General features: G+C 44.4%; 1 protein-coding gene across 3 annotated transcripts in view; it reads left to right on the top strand.

Annotated features, from left to right (window-relative positions):
- The window catches only part of LOC123510627 (probable glutamate receptor), a 63,121-nt gene that overhangs the window by 6,526 nt on the left and 40,554 nt on the right, over positions 1 to 16,041 (top strand). For 2 of the 3 annotated variants that reach the window (XM_045265912.1, XM_045265914.1), the window contains exons 1-2: positions 7,450 to 7,548; positions 11,930 to 12,065. The gene's annotated coding sequence lies outside the window, so the exon portion shown is untranslated. Of the gene's footprint in view, positions 1 to 7,449; positions 7,549 to 11,929; positions 12,066 to 16,041 lie in introns of those variants that run through there. The other variant, XM_045265913.1, reaches the window with a different exon arrangement.

Below are 16,041 nucleotides of genomic sequence, written 5' to 3'. Positions count from 1 at the left end.
CCGGTTCGTGCTCACCTCCACCTTAGATCACCTCAGCTCATCTCAGCTCATCCACCTTTGCTTCCACATAATTATCAGCTATCATGAAAGGAACCTTGAGAAAAATCGATGAGTGTTTTGCTGCCCCGACATTACCTTTCCCACAATACAAGTCCTAACTAACAAGACATACAAAGCGGAATTTACTATTATTATCTTGTCTCTTACTATCGTTCAGAAAAGGGAGGAAAAACTAAAGGGAAACTAGCTGAACATATATAGAAATCATTAGCTACTGATAAATAAAGCGTTACAATTCAGAAATCAGCAAACACGTCACAGATTTGATTTTTTTTTTTCACTAAAGTCTAGTGTCTGAAGGGAGAACTTCCTTTACCTTTCCATGTCTTTCTCTAGTTATCTCTTTGTTCTTTTCCGCTTTTATCTTCACTCTATCTGTCTATCTCTTCCTCTAGCTTTTATCCTTCCTTCTTTCCCTTTCAACCACATACAATCCCTTTACTTCTCTATCTTTTTTCTAGTTTTGCCATTCATTTTCTGCTACAATTGCTTTATATACAAAGAACAAACTTTCACCTTCCTTTCTCCCTTCCAGAAAGACGAAATTAAGTATTTATACAAACCAAACCACACAATAATCTCTTGCGGCCTGGCAGAAAAAAAAACCGTGGTATGAATATTTATTTTTTCTGAGGCAATGTGGGAAACAGGTCATAAAAGGATTCAAAGGGTTTCTAATGTCGTAAAAGTGGAGTTTCCTCAGTCAGGTAGCCACGAGGTAGTAATCATAAGCATCACTTAAATGTTTATGCGGAAAATTTGAACGTTTATTGCAAGGTTAAAATGTTTGAGTCATTGCAACGTTTGGTAGTGAAGTGCATGCGCGTTTTCTTTGCTGTTTTTTATGAAAGTGATAAAAAAAGAGGTACGTTTCTCGTTCATTACTGAGAGAGAGAGAGAGAGAGAGAGAGAGAGAGAGAGAGAGAGAGAGAGAGAGAGAGAGAGAGAGAGATTTATTCCATATCTACGTGAATATCAGCTGTCAAATAAATACGTTTTTGAATAGTGATTTTACCAATAAACGTGAGGGATGTCGCGTGTGTGTATGCGTGCCTGTTTGTGTTTGTGTGTGTGTGTGTGTGTGTGTGTGTGTGTGTGTGTGTGTGTGTGTGTGTGTGTGTCGCATGTACAAGTGATATATAGAATGGTACTGACGGAAGCCTCAGGTATATTTAGCACGAGCGCCACACACCCTGCGGCCGTCGCCATGACTACCGCTGTTGTTCAGGTTGTGTCGTGTCCTCCTGTCGATACCTGGGACACGAGAGAGAGAGAGAGAGAGAGAGAGAGAGAGAGAGAGAGAGAGAGAGAGAGAGAGAGAGAGAGAGAGAGAGAGAGAGAGAGAGAGAGAGAGAGAGAGAGATGATGCGAGAACAAGATCGCAAATTCACAACTTCACAACTACACATTCAACCTCAAAATAGCCAGCATTCACTTTCCTCCTATTTTCTCCCTCGCTCCGGATTTCAGACTCCCTTTGATGTGAGGGGAAAAAAACAGAACTTTCCCTCAATATAAAGTTCCCTTCGCCTTAAGCTTTTTTCCCATGGCATTTCCCGTCAGTGCGCACGAGGTAACTTCTTACAGACGAAATTAATACTTTTTTTCCTCTTTCCACCTCCCAGAATTCACTTCAGTATACATTTAATTAATTCCAACTCGGTGTCCTGTTCACCTTTTACAAGATTTACACCCTGAGGTTAATTGATTCCCCAGGTGAGTTCGTGCTACCTTTCCTTCATTTCTACCTTTATATTCAGGTAAATCTCTCTTATTTTGACACTCATTCGGCTGGAAACCCTTCATTTAATATCGGAAAGTCCAAAGTCACTTCTTGCTTCGATTTCTGCAGCTTTCATGGGATAAACGAAAAAAATATTGACAAAACTTAGGTGCCACAAGGACTTTTAAACTAGTAGACGTGGAGAGAGAAGGAAAAAAAATGAAAATCGAGAGGAAAAAAGATAGCAGACACATGAGTGAGGGAAGAGGGACGGTGAGGGAAATGGATGAGGGAAAGAGGGAGAGGGAAAGGTGAGTGAAAGGGAGGAAAGTTATGGAAAGAGAAAGTAAAAAGTGCAACTCAAAAGTCCGAAAGAATATAAAAGAGAAAAAAAGAGAAAGAAAAGTGAACGAAAAAGGGGAAACTGACTGAGGAGGGAATGCATTGATAAATCTGAGAGAAATAGAGAAAAGGGAAGAAAAAATATATAAAACGAACGAAGAAAAAAAGAAAGCAAGTGACAAGGAATAAAATTTGTTAGAGAAATGCTAAAGAAACAAACCATTTTTCTTTTCCCGTTTTTGTACACATTCAAATATCGCGAAGAAAGGAAGACAGAAGCAAACAAACAAACAAACAAACATACACAAACTGTGAGCAATGGATTGTAAAAAATACATGGAGAGAGAGAGAGAGAGAGAGAGAGAGAGAGAGAGAGAGAGAGAGAGAGAGAGAGAGAGAGAATTTCAATATAGGCTTTTTGAGGCGTTCTACAGAAGATGGATTGATGCGTATATCGGAAGCTGTCCTGTGGACAGCTCCCGATGGTGGTGGTGGTGGTACTGGTGATGGTGGTGGTGGTGGTGGTGGTGGTGGTGGTGGTGATGGTGGTGGTGATGGTGACGGATGACTGAGTAGGTACTGGTGGTGGTGGTGGTGGTACTGATCATGGTGGTGGTGGTGTTGGTGGTACTGGTGATGGTGGTGGAGGTGGTGGTGGTACTGGTGATGGTGGTGGTGGTGGTGGTACTGGTAATGGTGGTGGTGGTAGTGGTACTGGTGATGGTGGTGGTGGTGGTGGTGGTACTGGTGATGGTGGTGGTGGTGGTGGTACTGGTGATGGTGGTGGTGGGTGGTGGTGGTGGTGACTGGTGATGGTGGTGGTGGTGGTGGTACTGGTGATGGTGGTGGTGGTGGTGTTGGTGGTGGTGGTGGACTGGTGTGGTGGTGGTGGTGGTGGTGGTACTGGTGATGGTGGTGGTGGTGGTGGTACTGGTGATGGTGGTGGTGGTGGTGGTACTGGTGATGGTGGTGGTAGTGGTGATGGTGCTGGTGATGGTGGTGGTGGTGGTGGTACTGGTGGTGGTGGTGGTGGTGGTGTGATGGTGGTGGTGGTGGTGGTGGTGGTGGTGGTGGTGGTACTGGTGATGGTGGTGGTGGTGGTGGTGGTACTGGTGATGGTGGTGGTGGTGGTGGTGGTGGTGGTGATGGTGGTGGTGGTGGTGGTGGTACTGGTGATGGTGGTGGTGGTGGTGGTGGTGGTGGTGGTGGTGGTGGTGGTGGTGGTACTGGTAATGGTGGTGGTGGTGGTGGTGCTGGTGATGGTGGTGGTGGTGGTGGTGGTACTGGTGATGGTGGTGGTGGTGGTGGTGGTGGTGGTGGTGGTGGTGGATCTGGTAATGGTGGTGGTGGTGGTGGTACTGGTGATGGTGGTGGTGGTGGTGGTACTGGTGATGGTGGTGGTGGTGGTGGTACTGGTGATGGTGGTGGTGGTGGTGGTACTGGTGATGGTGGTGGTGGTGGTGGTACTGGTAATGGTGGTGGTGGTGGTGGTGGTGATGGTGGTGGTGGTGGTGGTGGTGCTGGTGATGGTGGTGGTGGTGGTGGTGTGCTGATGGTGGTGGTGGTGGTGGTGGTACTGGTAATGGTGGTGGTGGTGGTGGTACTGGTGATGGTGGTGGTGGTGGTGGTACTGGTAATGGTGGTGGTGGTGGTGGTACTGGTGATGGTGGTGGTGGTGGTGGTACTGGTGATGGTGGTGGTGGTGGTGGTACTGGTAATGGTGGTGGTGGTGGTGGTACTGGTGGTGGTGGTGGTGGTGGTGGTACTGGTAATGGTGGTGGTGGTGGTGGTACTGGTCATGGTGGTGGTCTTTACTTTCACTAGGAAGGAAACTTTGTCTTTCAGCTCAGACAAGGATTTTTCCCTCGTGCTTCCCAGAGAGAGAGAGAGAGAGAGAGAGAGAGAGAGAGACAGCCTACCTCATGTATTCTCACCTCATGTAATTAATTGAAGTGTTTTATTAATTTTCATTAGTTAAGTACGGGTAAAGGTTTGTTGAGAATTTGAATACACTTGTTGTTACTAATCCTACACACACACACACACACACACACACACACACACACACACACACACACACACACACACACACACACACACACACACACACACACACACACACACACACACACACACACACACACACACACACACACATAGGTTTCCGTATTTATTGTTCTCATTGACGGCGCCAAGAGAGAGAGAGAGAGAGAGAGAGAGAGAGAGAGAGAGTGCTGTTCACTGCCTTTACTCAGCTTTAGGTGCCGAGAGAGAGAGAGAGAGAGAGAGAGAGAGAGAGAGAGAGAGAGAGAGAGAGAGAGAGAGAGAGAGAGAGGTAAGATAAACACCAAGCGAGAACAACTACCTTCATTTCATCCAGAGAGAGAGAGAGAGAGAGAGAGAGAGAGAGAGAGAGAGAGAGAGAGAGAGAGAGAGAGAGAGAGAGAGAGAGAGACGCAGATTGGAACAAAGTAAACGTAATAAAAGTAAGAAAAAGTAGATGAAAGGGAAGAGGGAGAAAGAGAAGGAAGAAAAAGAAGAGAATGAAAAAAAAAGGAAATACATATAAACAATAACAACGAATGGAGAAAAAGGGAAAATAAATAAAAAAAATTGAAGGAAAAATAAAAAATCCTGTTAATTTGATAAGAGGAAAAAGTTTGTATAAAAATAAAAAAGTTGAATAGAAATGGAAAAAAATCTGATGGTCAGGAGAGAAAACCCGGGAGGAAGAGGAGGGAAGGGGAGGGAAGGGAAGGAAGGGGAGGGAAGGGGAGGGAAGGGAGAGAACACACGCCTTATCTCTTCCGTGACCTGTTGCCTCAAACTAGTGACAGTGTTGCCATATGTCACGCTTGGTCTTATCTCCAGTGTGGGTGCAACGGTGCCAAGTCCGCGCCATAACTTACTCGTCCTTTACCCTGCTTCCGTTTTCTTTACTCTCTCTCTCTCTCTCTCTCTCTCTCTCTCTCTCTCTCTCTCTCTCTCTCTCTCTCTCTCTTATCTTCGTTTTAATTTTTCTCATCTTTCCTCTCCTTCTCTTCTCTTCTCATCTCTTATATTTTCCTTCTTCCTTCTTTTCCCTCTCTTGTCTTTCCTTGTTTTCCTCCGTACGTTTACTATCTTGCTCCTCATTCGTATTCTCACACGCACACATTCACACACACACACACACACACACACACGCAGACTTACTCTTTCTCCCACACTCTCACACACACCTACTTCTACACATACCTACTCCCACACACACCTACTCTAACACACACACACACACACACACCTTCCCTCATACATCGCACCTTCCTTTCAGCAGCGCCGCGCCTCACATTCGAATTTCTAATGAGTGAATCCTCATTAGACTTGGAACGAGCAGCTCATTAGTGCAACGAGAAATGATCGCGAGAGATTCTGAGAGTTTCCCCGGAGTGGCATGGATGGAGGTGAATATCTGACGCCCCTCAAGAGCTATTTTAATCTCTCCTGCGCCTCTCTCAGGTTATATTCCCATCAGTCATTAGTCTTAGTTTACCTGTCCCTGTCACGCCTGCTCTACGTTTCTCGCTACATCATCATTAGCATCTCTGTGAATCCTGTTTTCTTTTTTTCATTTATTTTTTCGTCTTCAGTGTTATTCGTATCATTTATTTACCACCTTCAGTTTTCCTTCGTCCCTCCTGAAAGCTTGTGTTCCAGCCTGACCTTGTTCCTCACGTTAGTCAGGTGCGTCAGGTAGATTAACCGCAGATTTCATTACCTGAGAAGTGGTCTGGAGTACGGGGAGGAATTGACCCTGGGGAAGAAGAGGAAGAGGAGGAGGAAGAGGAGGTGGGTTTCGGTGTCCTGGGCATGATTCTCAAAGGGGGATTTGTTAGCGTGAATTAATTGCTTATGAATTGCCCGAGAGGAGGAGGAAGGAAGAAGGAGGAGGAGGAGGAGTAGGAGGAGGAGGAAGAGGAGGAGAGGGGAAGCAAGGGATTGTGGGACCCCAGCGCCACTTAGCTTGATTTCCTTTGTCATGGCGCCGCGGGGCTAACAGAGGGAGTCACTGCTTAGATTTATGGGGCTATTTCTCACTCACAGCACGGGAATTTCTTACTTCACGCTATTGTTCAACGCGGGGGACGAGTCGGCGTTTCTTCCCTACCTGGCTTCGAAAATCAGGAAAGTCGGCAGTCACTCTATAGACCTTTAGCGCTTAGAGGGACGAGTCTGTGCTTAGAGGGACGGCTTTGTGCTAGAGGGACGAGTTAATTAAAGGGACGAATTTGTATTCAGAGGGACAAATCTGTGTTTGGAGAGATGAAGGACGAGTCTGAGTTTAAAGGGACGAGTTTTGTGTTAGAGGTACGAATGTGTGTTTAGAGGGACGAGTCTGTGTTTACAGGGACGAGTCTGTGTTTAAGGGGCCAATCTATGTTTAAGGGGACGAATTTGTGTTTAGAGGGAGAAGTCTGTCAGAGAGACGAATGTTGTGTTAAAGGGACGAGTTTGTATTTAGAGGGACGAGTTTTGTGTCAGAGGGACGAATTTGTGTTAGGGAACGAGTTTTGTGTTAGATTGACGAGTTTGTGTTAGGGGACGAGTTTTGTGTTTAGTGCGACGAGTCTGTGTTAGAGGGATGAGTCTGTGTTTAAAGAGACGAGTTTTGTGTTAGAGGGACGAGTTTGTGTTAAGGGGACGAATTTTGTGTTTAGAGGGACGATTCTGTTTAAAAGGACGAGTTTTGTGTTAGAGGGACGAATCTGTGTTTAGAGGGACGAGTATTGTCTTAAAGGGACGAATCTGTTTTTTTTTTCTGTAAATGGCTTAAGAATTGAAGGTAGATGGCAGTCATTCCTAAATCCTTTCACTTATACTACTAGGAAATTTTATATAGAGTTTGAAAATAGGAAGTTATTTTTTTGTCTTAAAAGGTATGGTAATCTTTCTTTAGGCCTTTCTCTGGTATTTGTTCATTTCGATTACTATGACAACGGCACTATTTTCAATCATTAGCACAATAAACAGGCATGCAAAAATATGTTATAATGGGAAAATTTCACAGTGGGAAGGTTAATCAGAGGGAGAAAGATAGAGACGCGAGGGATAATGAGTGAGTGAGTGAATGAGTGAGGGTTCAGACAAGCTGTGGGATGCAAAGGCAGCCTGTAGCAGTTTGTACTAGATCTGCCACAAGTCGGAGTTTCTGAGTCTCACAAATGAATTCCTACCGCACCAACACCTGAGTTTCCACATCTCCATCACCTGGGACCAACTGCACCTTAAAGGGATCCAGGTAGCCGCTGTATACCTTTGGAAACTATAAACTAAGGCGGAGAATAGAGTCAGTCAGTAGGAGTAGCCTGTGCGGTGCCTAACGCGAAGGGCAAGGCGAGGGAGACTCGCCTACACCACCTCAGACTACCTCAGAAGCACTACAGGTAATTTTGAACCTTATTACACCTTACTTCTAGTGTCAAATACCAGCTGACCCACGACCAGCGCACCTCCCTGTGGTAATAACTTATGTATGAGTGAGCGCCCTCGTAACTTGGCTCGGTAATAACTTTTCAGTAGCATAATTCCTCACTTTGCTGTCTGGTGGCCGTAATATTTTGGACTGACAGTAACTCGACCCTGTTATGGCCTTGCTTGCGGCCTGCCTCCCTCCCTCACGACCTTCGCCTGCCTGCCTCACTGACGCTGTCTCCCTACCTTCCTGCCTTCCTGCCTAGTGTGTTGCTGTGGTCTGGCAATGCTACTCTCCCTACTGCTGCTGTTCATGTCTGTTGCTTTTATCTCTGTTACTGTCTCTATTGCTACTGTTACTGTTCCTGCTATCTTCCTGTTGCCGCTGCTCTTGTCCCTGCTGTTTCTATCACTGTCTCTCCTATTACTATTACTGCTCTTACTATCTTGATTTCAATGTTGTTTGTTGTTCCCATGCAGCTTTCTACAACTCTCTCTACTGTTACTATCTTCCTACTGCTACATCTGCTCCTTTTACTGCTGTCACTGTCTTCTTGCTGCTATCTCTGCTGCTGCACCTTCCACACCTGCTATTACTACCTTCCTTCTGCTACTGTCTGTTATATCTCCTGTTTTTTTTCTGTTTCTACTTTCCTGATATCCCTACTACTACTACTACTACTACTACTACTACTACTACTACTACTACTACTACTACTACTACTACTACTACTACCTTCTCACAATGCCTATATGAAAGCAATACACTGCTATGTACACTACCTCCGCATCTGCTACCTAGTATCACCTCACCTTTCCTATTGATTCCCGCGTCTCAACAAAGGCACTGGCAATGATATTCACCTCACCTGGCACTGCTCGCTAATTGGTCATCGGAAACGTGCTTACCTTCTCGCCAACCAATCATCTCTCTGCATTTCGATCTTTCACCGCCAATTGGGTAAAAGATGAGTGCGTTGTGTTTAATTATATATTTTTGGCTTTGTTTTCTATTTAGGTTTTGTATCGAGGTTTTCATTCAGTCTTTTGTTATGTGGGCGTGGCTTCGCTCAAATTTGTTACTAGAGTGTTATTGAATGAAAGTAAATACGTGTGTTTATATATATATTCTTATTCTGTTAGTTTCTCATCGTCTTAAAAGTTTAATTCCTGCATCATTATTCTCGGGTGTACTTAAAAAAAAAAGCCTTGTCTTCTTTTACATTTTTACCACTCGATTGTTGCTTGGTAGAGAACCGAGAAGAAGAATAACAGCAAAAATATCGAAATAAGCCCAATTTACGCCTTGTATTCAGTTTCGTTCCAGCATCATTATTTTCTTCCTTTCAAAAAACGTGTCTTGCTCTGAATTTTTACCCTTTAATTGTTACTGGATAGGAACAAAAACCCCACAAACTCGAAAAGCATCCAAGTCAATCCCTTTTATCTCTGTTTTTTAATCTAATTTAATTCCCCATTATTTTCTCACACTCTTGAAAAAACGCTTCCCAATCCTTCCCATTAACCAGTTACTAGAGAGAAAGAAGAAAAAGAATCTCCAACAACTGCAAATAAATCCAGAATACTTCAACTTTTTCTATTTAATTTCATTCCGGCACCATTATTTTCTCACGACCTTAAAAAAACACTTCACCTTTTCTTGAATGTGAGAGTAACGTGATTATTTACTTGGCCGTTAAAATGCGTGACTTCTCGTGCAGCTTAATTAACGATGATTACCATAATGACCTAACACACAGGTAAGGAAGAGGCGTAGGTAAGAGAGAGAGAGAGAGAGAGAGAGAGAGAGAGAGAGAGAGAGAGAGAGAGAGAGAGAGAGAGAGAGAGACAAAAATACAACAGTAACTTTATAAATGAAAAGTATATGAGACTCTTCAGTAATACACCTGTTTCTGTTGGTTTTCTGAGGGATGACTTGAAGGGGAAAGGCGACAAGAGGGAACGATCGAAGGAGAAGCTGTGGAGAGGATGATAAACAGAAGAAGAATAGAGATTTAGAGAGAAACAGGTGGCTGGAGGAGATGGAGAAGGAAGGAAGGAAGGAAGGAAGGAAGGAAGGAAGGGGAAATCTAATACTAGGATGCAGGTAAGGAGATACGTACACAAAGAGGAGAAGGAGGAGGAGGAGGAGGAGGAAGAGGAGATAAACTAACACGGAAGGAAGAGATGAAGAGAAGAACGGATAAGAATAGAAGGAAGGAGAGAACTGGGTACAGACTGGCATGAGCACCAGAGAAGGAGGACGAGGAAAAGGAGGAGGAGAAGGAAGGAGGAGGAGGAGGAAGAGGAAGATGAAGAGGAGGAAGAGGAAAGACAGCTTAGTACACAGGAATCAGAGAGAGAGAGAGAGAGAGAGAGAGAGAGAGAGAGAGAGAGAGAGAGAGAGAGAGAGAGAGAGTGGCATTGTGGCGTGTTGAGAGGTAACCTTGAGTTCCTAGGCAGTGAGAGAGAGAGAGAGAGAGAGAGAGAGAGAGAGAGAGAGAGAGAGAGAGAGAGAGAGAGAGAGAGAGAGAGAGAGAGAATGGAGAGGCAAGGGGAACTGTTATCTACGTTAGGCAGTCCTTCCTACCTCCCTTCCTCTCTCTTCCTCTCCCTTCCTTCACCTCACCTCTCACAGCTACCCCTCTCTCTCTCTCTCTCTCTCTCTCTCTCTCTCTCTCTCTCTCTCTCTCTCTCTCTCTCTCACCTACCTTTTCACCACTTCCCGTCTCCCACCTCCCTGTCAGTGCACTTTTTCCCCTCACTGGTACCATTACTCCCTCCTTTCCTCATTAAGACTCTCCCTCCTTCCCCTCAATGCTCTCTCACCTCCCCTCTCATTACCGCCTCATTCTCCCTCCCCAAGCGCCTTCCCACGCACCTTCCCTCCCTCTGCCTCCCCTCGTAGCATGCGAACGCCCGTCACCTAGTCTACGTCTGAGGAGAAAAGCAAACGTAATCTTGTGAAATTTCAGGAAATCTTATTCCCGGAAGGAGTGTATGAAATGTGTCCCTCACACTGAAATCCCCGAGGAGGAGCAGGAGTGGGAAGAGGAGGAGGAAGAGGAGAGAATGAAGAAGAAGGAAAAGTAAATAGAAGGGAACCAAGAATAGGAGATAAAAGAAAAAAAATATACAGAAAAGGAAGAGGAGGGAATGAAGGGGAGGGAAAGGAAAAAGAGGAGAATCAAAAGAAGGAGAGAAGGAGAGGAGAAGGAAATGAGGAAGAAGAAGGAGAAGCATGAGGAGGAGGAGGAGGAGGAGAAGGAGGAGGAGGAGGAGGAGGAGGAAGAGCAGGAGGAGGAGGAGGAGGAGAAGGAGGTGGAGAAGGGAATAACTAGAAGGAAGGAGAAGAGAAAAGAATGAAGAGGAGGAAGGGTATGTGTTTTCACCTATTGGAAGGAGAAGGAGAAGGAGGAGGAGGAGGAGGAGGAGGAGGAGGAGGAGGAGGAGGAGAAGGAGGAAGATGAAGAAGGGGAAGAAGAGGACGAAACGGAGGAAGAAAATACGAAAGAAGACAGAAGTTGGTATTTTGACTCTTTAGTGGAGGAGAAATAGGGAGAAAGGACAAAAAGGAAAAAGATAGAGAAAGGGGCATGAAAAGGAGAAAACAAGACAATAAGGAGAAAAAGTGAGAAGGAAGAAGGAAATAGAGAAGAGGTGAAAGACGAGAGGTTAAAGGAGAGGAGAGAACGAAAGGAATAGGAAAGTCTGGACACGGAAGAAGAAAAGTAAATAGAGAAAAAAGAACTAAGAAATAGAGAAGAAGAGAGACAAGAAGAGAGGAGAAACAAGGAAGAAAGTCAGAGAACGGAAGGAGAGAACAGAAGAAATAAAACACTCTTAGCTACACAATTCCCACTCACTACAAAGGCTCGTATTCTCAAACACTTCTGCGTTTCACATGTACTATTTCAAAAAGGTCTTATATACATTTCCACGAGTTTTTATAGTGTCTTTACGGTTCTAGAGGCAGAATGACAAGATTTCTACATTATTAATTGGAGAAACATTTGAAAACCGCGCTAATCATCCCTGTGGCCTTGGAAAATAGTCGTGGTGAGAGGGCAAAGCGTTTCTGAATACGGACCGAACTAAGGTGGCGCCAAAAACTCACCCTGGGGTCGTCCTTGCTTGCTGGGGCGCCTCCTTCTTGTTCCCCCTGCCCCGCTATCCCCCTGTCCCCCTGGCGATACATTCCTACGTCCTGTTGCGTGGAGAGAAGACGAGAGGAGGCGGGAGGAGGTGAGGGTGAGTCGAGAAGAGTGGAGGGAGAGAAGGAAGGGGAGTGGCAACCATCCTCATGTCTATTGGTAACAAATTAACACACGTCGCTTTTCTTATTCCCGTCAGGAGTTGAAGCGACACGCCGCCGCCACGAGTATGTGACAGGAAGGTGACGCAGCTCATCGCCTCCCATTGGCTGAGCTTCCATGACGTCACAGCGCCTGCCTCGTCATTGGTTGATAGCTGTGACGCTACTGTGGAGGTGAGAGGTGATGGTGATGATGGGTGGTGTTGTTGTGGTGGTGTTGTGTGTGTATATATATATGTGTGTGTGTGTGTGTGTGTGTGTGTGTGTTTATATAAGAGGGACGCTGGCTTAGGGAAACAAGAAATATAAAAGAAAATAAACACTAAAATGCCAATCCATATACAAAAAAAACCAAAAGAAATTAATCCTACACGCCAGAAAAAAAAGGAGGATATGTCTAGCAACCTCCGTGTTTGTGTGTGTGTGTGTGTGTGTGTGTGTGTGTGTGTGTGTGTGTGTGTGTGTGTGTGTGTGTGTGTGTGTGTGTGTGCTTGTGTGTGTGTGTGTGTTCCGTCATTGTTAATATCGGTGAAGTAAAACTGGTCAAGCGAGAAGAATATTTAAATGGAATGAGTCTTGATAATCACTAAAGGCAACACGCACCTGTTCGTGGTTACCTAATGTGTGTGTGTGTGTGTGTGTGTGTGTGTGTGTGTGTGTGTGTGTGTGTGTGTGTGTGTGTGTGTGTGTGTGTGATTGTGATAACGCGTGTGTGGATTGATAGTATATGCGTTGTATCCTTTCTTTTCTTTTTTTAACTCTCCTCCTCCTCCTCCTCTTCCTCCTCCTCCAGCATAAAATTTCTAGTCACTCACTAATAATTAGCATGGCGGCCTTACCTCTCCCGCCAGTCACTAGGAATAAGAACCAGCAGGTCTCTCTCAGCATCCACACGCTCCAACACACACACACACACACACACACACACACACACACACACACACACACACAGAGAGAGAGAGAGAGAGAGAGAGAGAGAGAGAGAGAGAGAGAAGGCCTCTCTCTCTCTCTCTCTCTCTCTCTCTCTCTCTCTCTCTCTCTCTCTCTCTCTCTCGAATTCCCATCATTCCACCCTCTACTCGTAATCTTCCTCCTTCTCTCTCTCTCTCTCTCTCTCTCTCTCTCTCTCTCTCTCTCTCTCTCTCTCTCTCTCTCTCTCTCTCTCTCTCTCTCTCTCTCTCTCTCTCTCTCTCTCTCTCTCTCTCTCTCTCTCTCTCTCTCTCTCTCTCTCTCTCTCTCTCTCTCTCCTCCATTTCTATATACCCATCTTTTTAAACCTCCCCTCTCTACTCTCCCACTTGTCTGTGTTCTGTTGTTCCATGTTTCTCTTTCTCTCCCTACCTCCTTTCTTTCTCTCCCATTTCACTTTATGCCTCTTTCTCTCTCTCTTTCCTTCCCTCTCACATTTCCTCACGTTTTAGTTTCCCTCTTTCTATTCCTCCAGTTCTTCCTTACCTTCTCCATGTTCTCTTGTTGCAAAGGATCCTCTGGTCTCTGTCTCTCTCTTTTCTCTCTTCCTCTCTCATCTTTCTTCTGTCTTGAAATCTTCCTTCCTTCCTATCTCTTTTTATTCTTCCTTACTTGTTCATCCTCTTACTGCTTTTCTATTAATTTCTGTTATGTTTATTTGTATTCCTATTTCTTTCTCATTCTTTTCTATTATCATCTATTCCATTTTCACCCCTCCTCTTAGCTTTTCTTCTCCCTCTTTTCTTTTTCTTTTTCATATTTCCCACTCTTATTTCACCCAATAAACTCCTTTTCTGTCATCTCATCCTATCAACTCACATTCAATCTCTTTTTCCTTCTCTTGTCCTTCACTTCTGTCCCTTTCCAATCAACTCCTCTTTCTGCCCCGCCGTTTCTTTACACCTACTTACTCTACCTTCCTCCTAGCCCTTTCCAGTTAACCTTTCTTGCTGCCCTGCCGTTCATTTCACCTGCCTACTCTACCCTTCCTGCTTCTCTCACCCTTTCATCCACCAAAGTATGTCTACCCACTTTCTCCTTTCCAATCAACTTTTCCTGTTATTGTTCTGTTTCTTTCACTCCTCCACTCGCCTTCTTATCCACAAAAGCATGTCTATCCACCTTATCCTCCTATCCAATCAACTTTTCTTCCTACCTTACCATTTTTTCACTCTTTCATTCACTTTCTCATCCAGTAAAGCATGTCTATCCATCTTATCCTTTTTTTCCGATCAACTTATCTTCCTGCCTTGCCATTTTTTCACCCTTCCACTTGCCTTCTCATCCACTAAAGTATGTCTACCCGCCCTCTCCTTTCCAGTCAACTTCTCTTGCTATCCTTCAATTAATTTCATTCTTTCACTCGCGTTCTAATCCACTAAAGCATGTCTATCCACCTTCTCCTCTCTCCTAATCAACTTCTTTTGCTACCCTACCGTTTCTTTCACTCCTTAACTCGTCTATACACTACCCCCTCCTCCTCTTCCTCCTTTACGAACTCAGCTGGGTAAGCGGCTGTCAAGAGAACCAACACCACGGGGCCCCTTGGCATGCAACGCGCGTCCTGTCCTCTGTCTCAACAACCAGACGCAGGACGCATAACACGACCACCCTTAACATTTTGATTCGCCTTTGATATGCACCGTCTCCATCCCGACGCACTTCATCACCTTGATATACTACTACTATGCTACCGCCAGCACGCTTCGGCCCCCTTCCTCCTTACCCCTTCTTCTCCTCTTCTTGTTCTTTCGTTTGTTTTCCTTTGTATTCCATTTGTATTCGCCTCTTCTTCCTCCTCTGTGAAATGTGGCAAGTTCGTTTTAAAGCTTGTGTTTCTAAATGTAGTGTATATCTAACGTGTTTTTTTTTTTTTTTTTTTTTTAGGTCCTCTTTCGCTTCTTCCTCATGTTCTTTAGTTTGTGTTTCATTTGTGTTCTGTTTGTGTTCCTCTTCTTCCTCCACTGAAATGTGACAAGTTCGTTTTAAGATTTATGTTTCTAGATAGCTTGGTGTTATGTTGCAGTGTCTTTTTTTACATGATTTTCTAATAGCTGATTATGTTGCTAGGGTGTTTTTGTGGTTCTAGTGATAGTGTGACAAGTTTCCAGTATCATTAGTTAGAATAATATCTTTGAGAATTAAATATTTCAATGCCTTAAGTATTTTCAACGTGTGTTCTAGATGTTAGATGGAATTTTATAGGTGTTTCTGCTGTTCTGGTAAAAGCTTAATACAATTCAAGCAATAGCAACAAAGAAAATGCCCTTAGAAATTAAATTACTCTTTTTTTGTATTAGCTATCATTATTCTTTCTATAGAGGAAAGAAACTGGCCAGGGGTAACAAAAGTATAATAAAAAAGCTTAACACGATTCCAGCACCACCAGAAAGAAAGAAGCCCTTAGAAACGACACTAACCACTAATTGCCTTTACAAAAGCAAATCCCATGAAAGCTCAAAGGATCACAGACTATTAACACTTGCAAGGGGACCGGCAACTAAGTGGACATTTTCTTTTTTCGTTTTGTTGCCCTTGACCAGCTTTCCCTTCTTGTATAAAAAGACTGTCTATGTTCCTCTCACCTGGCCCTGCTCTCCGCTCACCTGTATTTAAAGGGCCATGTTTAATGTACCCATCTCCCACCAGTGCTGTGTAGGGGATTAAAGTACCTGGGTTCGCGGCAAAGGATCAGTAACCATCGCCTTGCTCTTGGTGGTGGTGGTGGTGGTGGTGGTGGTGGTGGTGGTAGTGGTGGTGGTGGTGATGGTGGTGGTGGTGCATACCTTCCGTTCTCCAAATAAGGATTAACTGGAGCCTTACCAACACTAGCCTTAGGTTCTCTCTCTCTCTCTCTCTCTCTCTCTCTCTCTCTCTCTCTCTCTCTCTCTCTCTCTCTCTCTCTCTCTCTCTCTCTCTCTCTCTCTCTCTCTCTCTCTCTCTCTCTCTCTCTCTCTCTCTCTCTCTCTCTCTCTCTCTCTCTCTCTCTCTCTCTCTCTTTTTTTTTTTTTTTTTTTTATTTAAACAAAACTTAATACAAAGGAACATGTACCCAAAGGCGCACTGTCGTGTGCTACCTATTCTAAGGGTACTACAATCTATTTCTCTACAATATTTACAAGACTTAAAAATAGATAATATACAAGATGGTCAGCATGTAAATGGAGCACTATTCGTTTCA

Source organism: Portunus trituberculatus, chromosome 29, assembly GCF_017591435.1.
Source record: "Portunus trituberculatus isolate SZX2019 chromosome 29, ASM1759143v1, whole genome shotgun sequence".
NCBI classification, from domain to species: domain Eukaryota; kingdom Metazoa; phylum Arthropoda; class Malacostraca; order Decapoda; family Portunidae; genus Portunus; species Portunus trituberculatus.
The sequence above is the reverse complement of the archived record's forward strand: the minus strand, read 5'-3'. Positions and strand labels throughout refer to the sequence as shown.